The 15,213-nt window shown below is 37.9% G+C and overlaps 1 protein-coding gene across 1 annotated transcript in view; it reads right to left on the reverse strand.

Annotated features, from left to right (window-relative positions):
• The window catches only part of MYO3B (myosin IIIB), a 373,253-nt gene that overhangs the window by 121,376 nt on the left and 236,664 nt on the right, over window positions 1-15,213 (reverse strand). The window lies entirely within an intron of this gene.

Below are 15,213 nucleotides of genomic sequence, written 5' to 3' on the forward strand. Positions count from 1 at the left end.
ATAGAGTAGGTGTGTTGATACAATCACCAAAACTATATTTGTTTTCTTAAATTACATCATTTTAGTGTACTTCCAAACTTTCAGATGAAAGAGTTTCTGGGTAGATGCAAAGAGGACCACTGCAAGGGAAGAAAAATATCTTTTTCTCATTCATCCTAGATTCACAGCTGAGGCCCCTATGACAAAAGACAGATTAACAAGAAAGAAGCATACAAATGTATTTAACATAAGTTTTAGGTGACACAGGAGCCTTCATAAGGGAATAAAGACTCAAAGTAGCAATTAAACTTCTGTATTTTTATGCCAGCTTTGACGAAGAAATAGATAGTCATGGAGAAATAGCATTGGACAAAGAGTATGATCTAATGGTAATAAACTGCGGGAATTTAGCAAAGCCTGTTCAGATTCTTCTCTGTGTCCTTTGTCCTTAAGGATAAGAATGTTCCTTTTCTCTGAGTATAGGGAGGGTACTCCTCACATGAGGATTTTATGTCTTGCTTCAGGGGAAGGTCAGAAAATCCTTCCTGGGTCTTATGACCTGCTTTCGGGAGAGCAGGGGAAGGTGAGAGTGACCTTCCTCCCTCTGCTATTTTCTCAAATGCCATGGTGCCACATTTTGGGGTAATGTGTCCTGAACTTCATTTCCTTTCTTCATTACAACCCTTTCCTTTCTTCTTTTTTCTTCTGTTTTTTTAAAAAATATAACTTGTTGAACATATTATCCTTTTATGAAATCTCACCTTAAGTTTTCTTTAGAAAACTTCAAGGATCTTTTCTCTGCTCTTTGCTGCCATCTATAATTAAATTCAACCCCTTGGAAGCTTAAAAATAAACTTATTCTTTGTCAAAGGGTTTTTCTGCCATTCCTCAGACAAGGCTAATGTGCTATTGTGAAATTACTTTCAAATATAGAGCTGTTTTTTCTTTTTCAAAAAAAATCACCAAAATATGAAATATGTCCCTTCCTCCTGCCAATTATACCCATATCTTTCTGTTTATGGAAAAATAAACATACCTGATCAGTACTTGAGTCATTTAACTTTATCTTCTTGCTGTAAGATTGTTTTACAAGTTAGGATATAATGCTGGATTTGATGGAAACATTTGCATTTAGAAATCCTGGGACTGTTTCCAAGGCTCTGAGTCTGTTTCCACCTTTGGCAGTTGCTCTCTGAACCTGAACAGTGGACCAGATGATGCTAGATCATTTGACCAAACCTAGAAACCTGTTCACAGAGGCTATCTTCTGGAGCCAAGTGGGAGGATGGACAGCCAGGAGTTAAGTTTAGGCCTTTCTGGGCAGTTGATAGTGTCAGCACAGATTCTTCAGCCCCATGTTCTCCACGACTGTAGTTTTAGTCATGGTTTCTCTGACTTGGCCTTGGCCACAGCAAAAAGATTGGGTCCTGGAGTACACAGGGATGGTGGGAATAGCTGACAAATCTATATGGGGTGAGTGTCTATGGGGAAGCTGAAGTACAGATAGCTTAAAATAGAAAAGTCAGTGGTAAAACAAGAACTTCTTATACTTTTAGGCCCAGCCATTGATAATATGGCTCTATTGGCTTTAAGCAGCGCAGGCATGTTCATGCTTAATGCTCAATGCTATTGGTGATGGAGTAGTTAAAAGGAACCCAAGGAATGACCAGCACCTTGCAAGATATAAGAGGAATACAAGGTATATTCTCACCTCCAAAGATTTATACTTATGTTTCAGGCATCTGTGGGTATTTCTTAACACCTGCTAATCTCTAAATAGGCAGAATGTATTCTGAATGAATATAAATATTAGAACATAACTTTGATTTTTAGTCCATCAACCCAAATCTCTTAATTTATTAATATGATGATGATCATCATCATATCTAGCTTAATTCAGAAAGAGATGGGTAACAGCACTGCAAAGAAGTGAAGGTTTCAAAATATACTGAAGAAACATATGTGACATATCTATAGTAATCAAGTCAGAGAAGCATGTGTTTCCTTCATGGAGTAATTTTAGATTCCAGCAGGTACCATGGTGAAAAATCACTTTGACTGAGCTCCTGTATGCTTCAATATAAAGGTGAAACTGAAAGGAACCAAGCCAAGAGATCTGCCAGGAGGGGAGATCTTTTCGGAGAGACTCATTCCATCTCCTTTCTGAAGCAGCTTGATGAGTTAAACAAACAGGAAATAATGCAATAGCAAAATAATCAATGTAAAAGTTTGTCTTGAGGGTCTGGACATGGGAGGGCATTGCAAAAACAGTTCTTCCCTGAGCTGCCTCTTGTAGGTAGAATTTATCTCACAGATTGGAGTCTGAGCACTGAGTTAACAGTCAGAAGATCTCTGCCTCTAACTGTGGGTAGGTCACTCGCCTCTCTGTGCCTGAATTCCTACAGGTGGGAACAGGAACCAGACAAGTAATTCTTAACTCTTTCTGTGGGGGAGACATGGGGCTCAAGACTCAATGAAAATCTGGTAAAAGTTATACACGTTCTATCTTAGAAAATGCTTCTATTACAACACATTGCGTACATGTCAAGGGATCCACATAGCTCCTGATGGCCCTCCAAGGACCTAAGAGCCCTTCCTGTTCCAGAACTCTATGGAAGGTGATAAATTTCCCAAGGTCTCATTTTATTAAAATATAAAAACTCTCAAAATAGTAAATACCCAGTTGAAAAACATCTCTATTTGAAAAAAGTCACTAAGTTTTTTTGCTAAAATGTTTTGTTGTATGGAATGTAGGCTGTTCAAGGAAGACTTTTTAAATATACCAGGCAAAGCAATTTGGGAAGTATTAGTAAAAGTAACAGGCAACTGGAGATTCATCCTTCTGCATTTAAATTATAGACTCATAAAATGGAAGGATCTATAAGGTTCTAGGATATGTTCATTTTCTATTGCTGCATGACAAATCACCTCAAAATTTAATGCCTAAAAAACAGACACTTATCATCTCAAAGTTTCTGAGGGTCAGGAATTCAGGAGCAGCTTATTTAGGCAGTTCTGGCCCAGGGTCTCCTATGAGATGACAGTCAAGATGTCAGCCATGGCTGCAGTCATCCGAAAGCTTGAATGGCACTGGGGATCCATTTCCAAGATGACTCACTCATATGACTGTTGGTAGGAAGCCTCAGTTCCTCACTGGCTGTTGGAAGGAGGCCTCAGCTCCTTGCCACACAGGCTTCTCCAGAAGACTGCTTGAAGGCCGGGCATGGTGGCTCATGTTTGTAATCCTAGCACTCTGGAAGGCTGAGGCAGGAGGATTGCTTGAGCTCAAGAGTTGGAAACCAGGCTGAGCAAGAGTGAGAACCTGTCTTTACTAAAAATAGAAAAATTAGCCAGGAGTCCTGGTGCCTGCCTGTAGTTCTAGCTACTTGGGAGGCTGAGGCAGGAGGATCACCTGAGCCAAGAAATTTGAGGTTGCAGTGAGCTATGATGATGCCACTACATTCTACCCAGGGCCCCAGAGCAAGACTCTGTCTCAAAACATACACACACACACACACACACACACACACACACACACACAAACACAAAACAGACGACTGCTTGAACTGCTTCATGACATAGAATATGGATCCCCTCAGAACAAGGGATCACAGAGAGACGGCGGGGGGTGGGGGGGCCGGGAGAGAGAGGGCATTGAGGAATTTGCTATGCCTTTTATGACTTAGGCTTAGAAATGACACACCATCATTACTTCCATATTCTTCTATTTGTTAGAAGCAAGTCACTAAGTCCCAATCACATTCAATGGAAGAGGATTTAAGTTCCATCTCTTGAAGGGAGGGAGTATCAAATAATTTGTGGACTTATTTTAAAACAAAAGATCTCTTTAGGTTATTAAGTCTCCTTTCTACTGATGAAGAAAACCACTCTCAGTGACATAAAATGACTTATCCAAGATGATAAAAAGTAAATGACAAAGGCTAAAATTATTATTTAAGTTGACTTCCAGGTCATTCATTAATTTTTCTTTTTTAAAAACTGATATGACTCCTGCCAATGAAGTTTAATTTTTGATGCAAGGGAAAGAAACAAAAAAGAGTAAAGTTAAATGCTACTTCTCACCAGAAAAGAAACAATTGATGAATTTGCCTACATAAAAATAAAAATTTTTCTACATGACAAAAATCTGAAAATTTGGGAATAATTGACCTTTTTTTAACTTCATTGTCTGTTTAGATACATTGTCTGCTTAGATGCAAGAACTTCCCAGACTTTTATGGTTTTTCCATATTACCCTTTATTGTGCTCTTTATAGAAAGGTCCCAACAAAATACTATTGTTTGGAATGTGCATGCATCTCTCACCCAATTAATAGTGGTAAATTTCTCCACTGACCCTCAAAGCCTCAAGTTAAATATAACTCATTTAACTTGAAGAATAAATATTACCTTTGAGGAAGACAGGAGCTTTTACTTCTCTTCACACTTCTTTCTTGTGCTCTTTAGTGCAAAATGAAGAAAGTCTTTGGTAAGACAAAGTAGAGAAAGAGACATTTGGTATAAATGCACCAAAGTTGTCCTATGAAACCTGGTCTATCTCAGCAAGAGGAAGGTTTTTTGGTCATATTCATGGTTCCACTCAGAATGACCAACATTAAGTCTAAGAAACTGTAATGACCAAATTGGCTTTCCAACATGGAAAAAGAAACAAAGACTGTCAGGTCTCCCCAAAACTTCCAGACTTTCCTCCAGAAGCAGCAGGACCTTAAAGAGAAGGCAGAGAGGACACAACAGTAGGAACCATAGAAAATGAAACACTGAGAAAAAATAATTTAAAAAATATAAAAGACCATCCATGAACTGTGGGGCCTTAATACATGTAATTGGAGTCCCTGGAGGAACGGAGGAAAAAGAAGGGGACAAAAATATTATTTGAAGAAATAATGACTTAAAAATTTCCAAATTTGTTGAAAAGGAAAAACCAACAGATCCAAGAAACTCAATAAATTCCAACCACAAAAAACCTTGAAGATAACTACACCAAAGGGCATCAAATCAAATTTGTTCAAAACAAATGATAAAGAGAAAATCTTAAAAAGCAATCAAAGAAAAAAGACAAGTTACATTTAGATGGCTAAAGATAAATACGACATCAGAGTTCTCAGCAGAAACAATGCAAATGAAAAGACAGTAGAGCTAAATCTTTAAAGTAGTGAAATATAAATAATTCTATATCCAGTAAAAATATCTTTCAAACATAAAGGCAGTATAAAGACTTTTTCAAACATACAAAAGCTGAAAGAATATATCACCAGAAGACTTGCACTATAAGAAATGTTAAAGAAAGTCCTTCATGCAGAAAGAAAATAATACCAGATGAAAATGTGGATCTACATAAAGGAATGAAGGGTAACTTAGGGAAACTATGTCAGTAAATATATAAGATGTTTTTCTTATTATTTAAATCTGTTTAAAATATACTTGACTGAACAAAAATATAATGTATTATGAGGTTTATAACATATAGATAAATTAAATGTATGACAACAACAGTATAAAGGTCAGGAGAAAAGAAATTGAAGTAGACTACTGTAAGATTCTCATACTGTATGTGAAGTGGTATAATATCGTTTGAAGGTAGGCTAAGATAAGGTAAAGACGTATGCTATAAATCATAAAGCAACTCCTAAAATAACAAAGCAAAGAGCTACGCTAATAGGTCAGCAAAGAAGATAAAATGAAATTACACAAAATACTCAATAAATCCTGAAAAAGAAGAAAAGAGAGAGAAGGAGGAGGAACAAGAAGAGGAGGAGGAAACAAGGATCAGATGAGACTAATAGGAAATAAATAGCCTAATGATATATTCAACCTAATCATATGAATAATTATGTGAAATGTAAATGGTCAAAACATTCTAATTTAAAGGCAGAAAATTTCAGACAAGGTAAAAAAAAGTGAAATGCAACTATAAGCTACTTACCCAACATGCACATATATAGACACAAATAAGTCAAAAGTAAAAGATATATCATTCTAACGCTAGCCAAATGAAAACTGGACCACCTGTATTAATATCGAAGTAGATTTCAGAGGAAAAAACCAAAACTACCAGGGATATAAAAAATAAGAAACTACTACAGTGATAAAGAGTTCAATTCATCAAGAGGATCTAAGAAATCCTAAACATTTTTGCAACTAATAACAGAGCTTGAAAATACATGAAGCTAAAACTGATGGGACTGCAAGGAGAAATAGACAAATCCACAATTATAGTCCAAGATTTCAATATTCTTTCCAATAATTGACAGAACAAGTAAGCAGAAAAATCATCAAGAACACAGAAGTCTTCAACAACCAATTTGACTTAACGCACATTTATAGAACATTGCAATCAACAACAACAGAATGCATACTGTTCTCAAGTGTACATGAAACATTTACCGTGATAGACCATATTCTTGGTCATAAAACATGACTTAATAAATAAATTTGCTCCAGCACCTTTCACCTCATTGGAACTTGCAGGTGTCTATAGGGATCTGATTAGACTTTTGATTTAGAAGTGTCCATTTCTTATATCTGAGCACCAGCTGTCAAGCTCTCTTTGATAGATGTGTGAGAGATCCAAAGAATATTCTATTTGGACTAGTGTGTTGGTAAGACATTTGTGTTTCAGTAGAAAGCTCTATATATCATCTTTGATATACCCTTCTGGGTTATCAGATTCTAGTCCTGTTCATCCTCTTTGCAACTCTTTCTAAATTCCAGGCAACTGATAGATACATAAATTCTATCCAGTCTGGTGATGATTTTAATTGACTTCCTCCCCACTGTGGAAAACCAGTTTTATCTCCATTTGCAATTTATCTCAACATTCCTTTATTTCACATAAGCTGTGCTATTTTGACTTTTCCTTTGAACTTATAACATCTGCCTGGTTCCCTCATATCTCGTAAAATAAATTCTTTTAACACATTCATGTCATGATGTTATCTTCTTCTGAACATTATCTTTTAACAAGAGAAAGAAAGAAGTACAAAAATCTATACTATAGAGGTTTGACCCAAAGGGGCACACACATATGGGCAGGTTTTGAGGCAGGAAGAATTCATACGTAGGTAGACATAACGCTACCAAGCAGTCCTAAAAGGCCTAGTAGGCTCAAAAATACTGCCATTTTTCTACTTACAACCTTTGAAGTGGAAATATTCCTGGAATATGTTCAGGTTAGACTTTACTAAGAAACTCAAACTGTTTTCCGAAGAGATTAGAGTATTACACTGATTTATAACCTCACCATTAGAGTATGAAAGTCTTACTCTATCCATGACAATATAAGGAATTATGAGACTTATTGATTATCACCAAAATAGGTATAAAACGGTACTCAACTGTGGTTTTAATTTTCATTTCCTTAATGTAAGGGGCTGGACTTTTATTTTCAGTAATGTTCTCTGACAATGAACAATATATAGAATAAATTTAATTCCTCTGTTTTTTTCTGATGATTACTTTTATTACTGGAGGGGAGAAGAGTCACTCATTTTAGATAAAAATTGTATTAGCCTTGGAGATTGCTTATATTTTTGTAACCCCTTACATTATAAATTTGCACTTCTCATCTGCTCCTGTATTTTTACATTAGGAAAGGATTCATATATTCTAAAGATGGGTTTGAAATCCCTTCTTATAATGAATGAGCTCTGCTTTGATTCATCCCTCCAATTTGAGTTTTGCACTCAAAGGAATACAAAACATCTGTACCTCTGCATAGAAATTTGCACAGACCTAAGTCAATAGTGAAAACTTTTTTTCAAGGTTCATTATATGGACTGAAACATTTTTTTATTTCTAAAAACTTTAAGCAAATTTCTTCTTTTAGAATAGATCATTTATTCTGTATAGTTTCAGGGCTTTGGTATAACCATGCTGTCCCCATTCTTCACTTTCTAAATTAAATCAGCTTTTCATCTCCATTTATTTGTTCATAAAATAAAACTTTATGTAGGATCTACCGATGTGCCAGGCATGGGAGAAGTGCTGAGTGACATGAGTGAGCAGTGCAGACAATTTCCTTGCCCTCATGAAGCTTATATTCTAGTGGGGAGGACTAACATTAAACAAAAATATGAAGGACATGATTCTGGATAGGGATAAGTGCTATAAAGAAAAATGAGGGGGTCAGTGAGTATATTTTGGAAGTGTATTTTGGCAGGCAGCTTTAAGCAACAAGGATAGTGAGGAAATTTAAGCCATGTCATATGAGAAACTGCTGAAGTGGCAGGGAGCATTGAGCTTAGAAACAAAAAGACTTAGCAAGGTCTCTTAAACTACCACGTGCAAACGATCTGCATAAGAATCACCTGGAGTCCAGGAGAGGTGGCTCACCCCTGTAATCCTAGCACTCTGGGAGGCCAAGGCTGCAGGATCACTTGAGGTCAGGAGTTCAAGACTAGCCTGAATGAGACCCCATCTCTACTAAAAATAGAAAAATTAGCCAGGTGTGGCGGTGTGCACCTGTAGTACCAGCTACTAGGGAGGCTGAGGCAGGAGGATCCCTTGAACCCAGGATTTTGAGGTTGCTGTGAGCTGGGCTGATGCCACACAATACTCTATTCAGGGCAATGAAGTGAGACTCTGTGAAAGAAAAGAAAGAAAGAAAAGAAAGGAAAGAAAGAAAGAATGAATCACCTGGAGATTTCATAAAAGATGTGGATTCCTGGGTCACCCTCCAGACATAGAATCTCTGGGCTTGGGCTTTAGGAATCCATATTTTAATAAGCCCCTATAGCAATTTTGACATGCTGTATAGTATGAGAAACACTGACTTAGGGGAACATGATAATTCACTGCCATCAAGTGGAGAAGAGAGACAGTTTGTTCAGTAAGGCCCACAAGGTAGAACTGGGATGGATGCTTAGAAGTTTCTGAAGGATGGTTTTGGTCAGAGTTAGAAAGGACATGGTGGTGAGTAGACATCTATAAACACAGAAGGGGCTTCCCCGGGAGCCAGGGAGTGAATTCTTAGACTTTGGAACTGTTCAACAGGAAGTTTGTTGACAAAATCAAGAATGGTGTTGAAGAAATTCTAGCCAGGTAGTTGGACTGGATGGCCCTTTAAGATTCCTTCTAACAAAGATGCTATGTGGACTTCTTCCTTGGAATAAAAGAATTGCTTCTGTGATTTTAAAACTGGGTTTATAATTATTTCAATATTGTTACTGTGACAAATCTTGGGTTACTGTCTTATATTTGGATAATAAGTTGGAAGACTCCTCAAATTTCCCTAGATAGTCTGTTAGGGCTCTCAGAATTTCAACTATGATATCTTTCATAGGATACTGTCCTCAACATACACCTAAAACAGGGGCTTTCAGTGTAGCATACTGGTCAGCAGCAGCAGCAGCAGCAGCATCGCCTGGATACTTCTTTAAAATGCAAATTCTCTCCCTCTCTGTCTCCCTGTCTCTCTCTCTCTCTCTCTCACACACACACACACACACACACACACACACACACACACACACACACACACATATTCTCTCTCTTGCTGAATCAGAAACTCTGAGGGTGGGGGCCCAGCGATCTGCATTTTAACAAGCCCTTCAGGAGAAACAGAACAGAGAAACAGAATCCCAGGGAAGTGAAGTGACTTCTATCCAGTGACACAGTCTATCTGAGTAAAGAAACTGGCTCCCATGTCCGTCTGTCATCTTAGGGCCAAATGACTTACAGCGTTTCTGGAGCACATCATTTTCCCTTGGAAAAGGTCAATTGCTCAGAATCTACCCTAAAGAAGTCCTCACACGTGTTTAATATTTAGGATTGTTTACTGAGAGTTGCTAGCAAACCATTATAAATAATTTCAGTATTTACCAGTAGAGAAATGGCTAAATAAATATCACAATTCCAATGAGGAGGTTAAAAAAAGTTGTTAGAGCTATGGAACAACATGGATTTATCTCTAATACATATTGTTAAACAGAAAAGCAGTTGCCAACTGGTAAAAAAAAAAAAATACGATTCACCTTAAGCTAAAAATGCAAATCCCCCCTCCTTCTCTAGCTGTGCACACGTGTGTGTGTGTGTGTGTGTGTGTGTGTGTGTGTGTGTGTGTGTGTATTCTGAAAGGATAAAACTACCGAAAGAATAACAGTGCCTTTATTCTTTAGAAAGGGGCCATGGTTGGGCAGATGCTGGGAAATGGAATTAGGGATGTAGAACAAAAAGATTTTAACCTCATATGTAATACTTAAAAATTTTAGAGGAAAAGGTACTCATACATTATTTTTGCAACTAAAAATTAATTTTAAACATTAGGTCAAAATCCATATGGTTTAATTAAAATGGGCCCAAATCTGGTCAAAGTATCATGGATCTACTAATTTGATCAATATTACTTACACCTAAGTAGAAACATCTCTAGTCATATGGCAAAGAGCATCAACACTTTTCCTATTTTAAAATATTCCTTGAGGAACCCTCAATCTACATCAATGACAACCCAGACTATCTATTCAGACACCCAAATTACTGGACAATTATCTGAACAATTCAATCCACATAAATAATTTTCTCTTATGTAGATAATGGAAGTAGCAGAGCTATTTTGGCTTGGATAATATGATAATTACTCCCAATTGCCCATTTCCCTTTGTGTGTATAAAAATCCAGATTTAATTTATTAAGTCTCTCTTATATTTACTATAAGCCCCCTTACTTCAATTTTTTCCCTTCGTGTTTCGCTTTGAGTAAAGAGAGAGAACAGCTGGCCACCATCTGCTGCCAGAAAAAAAAAGCCATTATATTCATTATATCCTTAGGAAGACTCCTAAATTTGGGCCTTGGGATAAGAAATCACATTGATCTGTACTATTATTAGGTTGCAAAAGTCCTGAAATTATAAATTCCTTCTGATGCAGTATTACTCACTACAGCATTCTGCACATAATGGGTGCTTAATAAATGTTTCCGAGGCTGCTGATGCTGCCCCTTCATAAACTTTAAATAAGAGGCCTTTCTAAAGGGGAAAAAACTCAATGACACTGGGACTTGGAAATTGAGGATGAATTTATTCACAAATTAATTTGTAATAAAAGCTAAACTTAGAACTGATTATTCTATTTTACAATTAAGAAAATTATTAATGGATTTTTTTCTGACTGAATTCTACAGATTGATTTCACAATGAATATTCAGATGTGTTCAACTGTCTCATTTATTTATTTTGAGGATGGGCTTTGAAAACAGATAGACCCTCATTTTATATCCTGACTGTACCAACCACATACTCTCTGTGTGACTTTGAGCCAATTTCCTCATTTGTAAAAGCAGAATAATATCATCTATTATGAGGCGGCTATTACCAGCGTTAAGTGAGATGATATTGGTAAAAACCTAGCATGAAGCCTGCCATAGGCAGGTGCTCAATAAATAAACGTCCATCTCTCCCTTCTTCCTTTCCTTTCTTTGAGAAAAATCTATTTTTCTCTTCTCCCAACCAAATGTGTGAGGAAAGTAGATAGGAATCTTTTCTCTGAGTCAAATCTAAACCCTGGTGCTCAAGGATAGGCAGGTATTTACTATAAAGTAGCTAGAATATGCTACAAGAATGGCTAAGAGGTCAACTGGGGGTCAGCTCATGGACAGGGCAGTGGTTTCGTGAAGCACTGTGTTGGGAGGAATTCTGAGGTCACATCCAGCCTGTGAAGGAGACATGCCTTGATTGAGGAGCCAGGTCTGCAGCTGGGACTGGAGAGTGATGTAGTGCTCACAGGCCATGGATTTGCCATCCCTGTGTTGGGAGGTTTCCTTCTTCCACTTCTCCTCTTCCCCTTTTTCTCCATGTTGTTCATTATTTTCTTCATTCTTTTTTCTTTGTGCATCTTCATTATTATCATTTTCCAACATAAGTTAGCCCCATCAATATTTGTTTTAAGGAATCCCCAAGCAAGGACATAGAGTTTTAATTCAGTCATTGATTTCCACAGGGTAAGCTGGGAAGCCAACCCAAATGGCCAGAAATTGTCTAACACCTTCATAACATTTTTCTTCTTGTTTTCCTTTGTTATTTCTTCTACCCTATGACTCAATTATCTCATGAGGATGCACATAACAGCGAACATTAGGGAAATCAGGAAATATAGCCTGGACTTATTATTGCCACCATTCGGTATCTTTGCAGAACAGTGTGATTGATATTACCCCCTGTATCTACTTTTCAAATCACCACCATAGCTACCTGGATAAATTTGCATAGCTAGCAACTACAGAAATGATTTTTATGATAACTGAATATGTGAAACGCAGTTGACAGCAGTGTGGGCTTCATGAGAAAGGCAGAGCCTTAAAAGAATTAGTTTTGGGATTTTGTCTCAATTGCCTTAGGCAAATTAGGAAGCCTCCTCAGCCTGCAATATCAACTTAAACCCATCCTGCCCCTAAGAAATTCTCTTCAGTCTACAACAACCTAGAGAGACTGATATTGCCAATTCTTAGAGATGGGACCTTGGGGAAGCTATTTCACCTCTCTGGCCTCAGACTCTTCACCTGTAAATGAGGAAATCAGATCAAGCCATCTCTCAGAGTCTTTCAATGATATTGTAAAAGGCACTTTTTAAAAGTTTTTTTTTTTGTTTATTGCACTAACCAATGTTATAATGGTAATGTAAGAGTTAAGAGAGAAAAGAAGTCATCCAAGGTTTCACCTCCCTAATATTCTAATGCAGAAACTACCTAAAAGGCACCAACACACACACCCATAGTTGGGGAGGCGGGAGCAACTCATTCTCTCAGCTAAACAAGGAAAAATGGGTGGGAATGACAGTATGCAAGGATAGCACTTGTTAGAGATCCCCTCCCAGAGACCACCACCATGCAACTGCTGCCCCTAGAAGGTACATGTGGAAATTGTGCACACAGGCATGCAATATATTTTACTCATAATGTTGAAATTGCCCATTATCCTCCCTATTGTCTCTTAACATGTCCCTTACTACCATGTAAATCGATTTCCAGGGAATTGAGGATGCTGTTCACTTTGCTGCAGATATACTAGCTCACCTGAATGACACATTAAGATCTATTTATATCAGACTCTCACCTATATAGTTACAGGTGAAAAGAAAAATCCAGTGATGTCCTGGAGGTTTTTTGTTTCTTGTTTTTTATTCACTGTTGACTACCCAGTGAAAAAAAGTAGAGGCTTTTATTCATTCAAAATGGAAGTTTGAGTCTCAGCCTTTCTTCAGATCTAGATTCTTCCGTACTGCTGATTTCTCTCTCAACCCTGCCCTATCCACCAGCACCAACCTTGGGGTTCTGTAAGGGAATATTGGGGACTATGTCCTCATAGGCACTTTTCACAGTGATAACTGCTGCTATTCAGTTTATTTTGCAAAAGTTAAAGAATGTGTTATAGGCTTAAAACTGCAAACACATCTTTTCCATGGCCACGGAATTAGAAGGTTCCCAGAATCTCACCTGCTTCTCTTCAGGCACTTCTACACCTCTTAATGCTTAAACGACAATGTTGAGGAAGAAGCCAGGTAGCAAGGAGTAAGAAATGAATGGGTTGTGAGGAACTAGAAGTATTTATTTAATATTCATTCAGTCACTCCCCCATTTAATTAATAAATATTAGATTTCTTCTCTGTGAGAAACATGATTAGCTGTCTCTCCCACTTCCACACTCACTTCTCCCTGGCTAACTGAACACCGATTTTTCCTTGAATGATAATGTACCCAGCCCTAGTCCTATTCCCCAGTTCTAAGAACCTCCCTGCAGCTAGAAATGGGATCTAGGTCAGGCCAATGAATTATATGTGAAGTGGCTTCAGAAAAATGTTTTCTTTCCTGATAAAAGTGGTGCAGATGTAGCTGGAGGGGCAGCTGCTATCTCACGATCATGGTAATATAAGCCATCTCACACATTAACGATAGTGAAAAGTGATACAGAAGGTCAGAAGGTGTCCAGGTCCTTGATGACATCATTGAACAGCTGAGCTAATGCTAGAAATAGCTTACCTCTCAATTTCTTTCTATGTGAGAACGAACAAACGATCTATTTGTCAGTGGTTCTCAACTTAGGCCATTCCCCCGCACCTCAGGAGACATTTGACAGTATCTAGGGAGCCGGTGTTGGCATCTAGTAAGTAGAAGCCAGGGAAGATGCTGCTGAACATCTTACAAGGCATAGGACAGCTTCTCACAACAAGGCTTTATCTGGTCCAAAATGTCAATAATGTAGAGGCTGAAAAACTCTGGGTTAAGCCACTAAACATGTTTATGTATTTGCTATTCATAATCAAATGCATTTCTGACTAATAGAGTCCTTCATTCAGGAAACACTGAACACACTCCATGAGCCAGACATCATATCATGTGACAAGCTAGGGATACAAAAATGAGTAAGGTTCATGCCATCCCCTCAAAAGTTCACAGTCTAGCAGGTCAGACAGCACTGCTAGCATAAAAATGAGAGCATAGCTTCTTATAAAGAGATAATAACATCCAGTTGTGGGAGCAAGAGGATGGAGCAACCACCAGCTTGGCAGAGGCCAGGCAGGCTTCAAAGAGGAAGCACCTGGGCTGGGGATTGAAAGGTGAGGAGGAGACTACCAGGTGATGAAGGCTTTTAACCATGGAGAAGAGGAGGTACAAAGACCAACCATCATGCATAAGCCTAGGACAATGTCAGGCTGGCAGCAGTCTAGGATGTGTGAGGGGAAATGGTGGGCAAAAAAATGAGAATAGTTAGTTTGGGCCAATTATGAAAAGACTTGCCTGCTGCACTAAAAGCTTTGGATTTTGTCCTATAGGCAATGAGGAACAGGCACAGATTTGTATTCATGAGAGTGACATGATCATCTTGACATTTTATAAACATAACTCTGGTGTAAAGAATCATATGAGGTCAGCAAAGACTAGAGTTAGGAAGACATATTCAAAGTCTAGGCAAAAATTCATTGAGAGACTAAAATCAGTATTCTGAAAGTATGGCAGGAAATAGTCAAAAAGAGAGAATAAATGTTTAGGATACTCTTTGTCATGTTCCTTTGTAGTCCATTCCATGTGTACTATTAAGTCAACTATGCTGAAGGCAAGAATGTGCCTTCTCTATATTTGTGTTCTCAGCATCTCAGGACAGAGCTCGCCATATTGCTAGGTCATCATTACACATTTTTCTCTTGACAACAGGGAGGCTTTGTCGATAATGAAGAACTAACAGGGCCTGTGGGTTGCTGGCTTGACTCAGTAATGACACAGGCAT

The sequence above is a fragment of the Lemur catta genome, chromosome 8 (genome assembly GCF_020740605.2).
Source record: "Lemur catta isolate mLemCat1 chromosome 8, mLemCat1.pri, whole genome shotgun sequence".
NCBI lineage: Eukaryota > Metazoa > Chordata > Mammalia > Primates > Lemuridae > Lemur > Lemur catta.